General features: G+C 54.3%; 1 protein-coding gene across 3 annotated transcripts in view; it reads left to right on the top strand.

The window, feature by feature from the left end:
* The window catches only part of dicer1 (dicer 1, ribonuclease type III), a 90,877-nt gene that overhangs the window by 51,271 nt on the left and 37,106 nt on the right, over window positions 1-2,500 (top strand). The window lies entirely within an intron of this gene.

Raw genomic sequence — 2,500 nt, 5'->3', positions numbered from 1 at the left:
TCATACTAGTTCTATCGTCCGACAGCAGAAACAAAAATATGTGAATGAGAAAAATGTCATTAATTTGATTCTATCAAAAATACTAAGTATGTGCTCAGAGGACAGAGCCTCAGCTGTTCATACTGTTTTTAGCTAGCTACACAGACCGCAGCCAGGAGGCAGTGAGAACTGACTGTTGTTTGCGCTTATGGGCTAAATATCAGTTCAGAGTACCCACCCTTGTTGGAGTCCCTGGGACGAGTGCTAGATAGTGCTCCATCAGGGAACTCCATTGTCCTGCTGGGGGACTTCAATGCTTACATGGGCAATGACACCCTGACCTGGAGGGGTGTGATTGGAAGGAACGGCCCGCCTGATCTGAACTCGAGTGGTGTTTCGTTATTGGACTTCTGTGCAAGCCGCAGTTTGGCCATAACGAACACCATGTTCGAACATAAGGATGCCCATCGGTACACTTGGTACCAGGGCAGCCTAGGTCGCAGGTCAATGATAGACTTTGTAGTCTTATCATCTGACCTACGGCCGTATGTTTTGGACACCCGAGTGAAGAGAGGGGCGGAGCTGTCAACTTATCACCACCTGGTGGTGAGTTTGATCAGATGGCAGGGGAAGATGCTACATAGACCTGGCAGACCCAAACGCATAGTGAGTGTCTGCTGGGAACGCCTGGCAGAAGAACCTGTCAAGACGGTCTTCAACTCCCACCTCCGGCAGAGCTAAGACCGTATCCCGAGAGCAGTGGGGGACAATGACTCCGAGTGGGCCTTGTTCCACTCTGCGATTGTTGAGGCAGCTGTTGCTAGCTGTGGTCGCAAGGTGGTCGGTGCCAGTCGTGGTGGCAACCCCCGTACCCGCTGGTGGACACCAGAGGTTCGGGGAGCCGTCAGGCTGAAGAAGGAGGCCTACAAGGCGTGGCTGGTCTGTGGGTCTCCGGAGACAGCAGACAGGTTCCGGATATCCAAGCGGGGTGCAGCAGTGGCAGTTTCCGAGGCAAAATCTCGGGCGTGGGAGGAGTTTGGTGAGGCCATGGAGAAAGACTATCGATCGGCTCCAAAGAGGTTCTGGCAAACTGTCCGGCGCCTCAGGAGAGGAAGGCAGCAACTCGCTCACACTGTTTACAGTGAGGATGGGGAGCTGCTGACGTCAACTGGGACTATAGTCGGATGGTGGAAGGAATACTTTGAGGAGCTCCTCAATCCCTCCTACGCGCATTCCGAGGAGGAACCAGAGCCAGGAGACCAGGAGATGGACTGTCCAATCTCAGGGGCAGAAGTTGCTGAGGTAGTCAAACAACTACACAGCGGCAGAGCCTTAGGGGTGGATGAGATTCGTCCTGGGTATCTCAAGGCTATGGATGTGGTAGGGCTGTCATGGTTAACACGTCTCTGCAACATTGCGTGGTCATCAGGGGCAGTTCCTGTGGAGTGGCAGACCGGGGTGGTGGTCCCCATCTTTTAGAAGGGTGACCTGAGGGTGTGTTCCAACTCTAGGGGGATCACACTCCTAAGCCTCCTTGGAAAGGTCTACTCCAAGGTACTGGAGAGGAGGGTCCGATCGATAGTTGAATCTCAGATAGAGGAGGAGCAATGTGGTTTTCGTCCTGGCCGTGGAACTGTGGACCAGCTCTATACCCTTGCAAGGGTGATGGAGGGGGCATGGGAGTTTGCCCAACCAATCCACATGTGCTTTGTGGATTTGGAGAAGGCTTATGACCGTGTCCCCAGGGGCACCCTGTGGGGGACGCTCCAGGAGTATGGGGTGGGTGGCTTTCTGTTAAGGGCCATTCAGTCCCTTTACCAGAGGAGCGTGAGTTTGGTCCGCATAGCCGGTAGTAAGTCAGACCTGTTCCCAGTGAGGGTTGGACTCCGCCAGGGCTGCCCTTTGTCACCGGTTCTGTTCATCACTTTTATGGACAGAATTTCTAGACGCAGCCGTGGTGTGGAGTGTGTCGAGTTTGGTGGCAGGAGAATCTCGTCTCTGCTTTTTGCGGATGATGTGGTCCTCCCAGCTTCATCCAGCTCTGACCTTCAGCTCTTGCTGGGTAGGTTCGCGGCCGAGTTTGAAGCGGCTGGGATGAGGATCAGCACCTCCAAATCTGAGACCATGGTTCTCGACCGGAAAAGGGTGGCTTGCCAACTCCAGGTCGGGAGAGAGGTCCTACCTCAAGTGGAGGAGTTTAAGTATCTCGGGGTTTTGTTCACAAGTGAGGGTAGGAGGGATCGGGAGATCGACAGGCGGATTGGTTCGGCGTCTGCAGTGATGCGGACGCTGAGCCGATCTGTCGTGGTGAAGAGGGAGCTGAGCCAGAAAGCCGGGCTCTCGATTTACCGGTCGATCTACGTCCCAATCCTCACCTATGGTCATGAGTTTTGGGTAATGACCGAAAGAATGAGATCGCGGATACAAGCGACCGAAATGAGTTTCCTCCGTAGGGTGGCCGGGCTCAGCCTTAGAGATAGGGTGAGGAGCTCGGACATTCGGGAGGGACTCGGAGTAGAAC

This window comes from Nothobranchius furzeri, chromosome 18, assembly GCF_043380555.1.
Source record: "Nothobranchius furzeri strain GRZ-AD chromosome 18, NfurGRZ-RIMD1, whole genome shotgun sequence".
NCBI lineage: Eukaryota > Metazoa > Chordata > Actinopteri > Cyprinodontiformes > Nothobranchiidae > Nothobranchius > Nothobranchius furzeri.
This window is presented reverse-complemented; position numbering and strand designations above follow the sequence as displayed.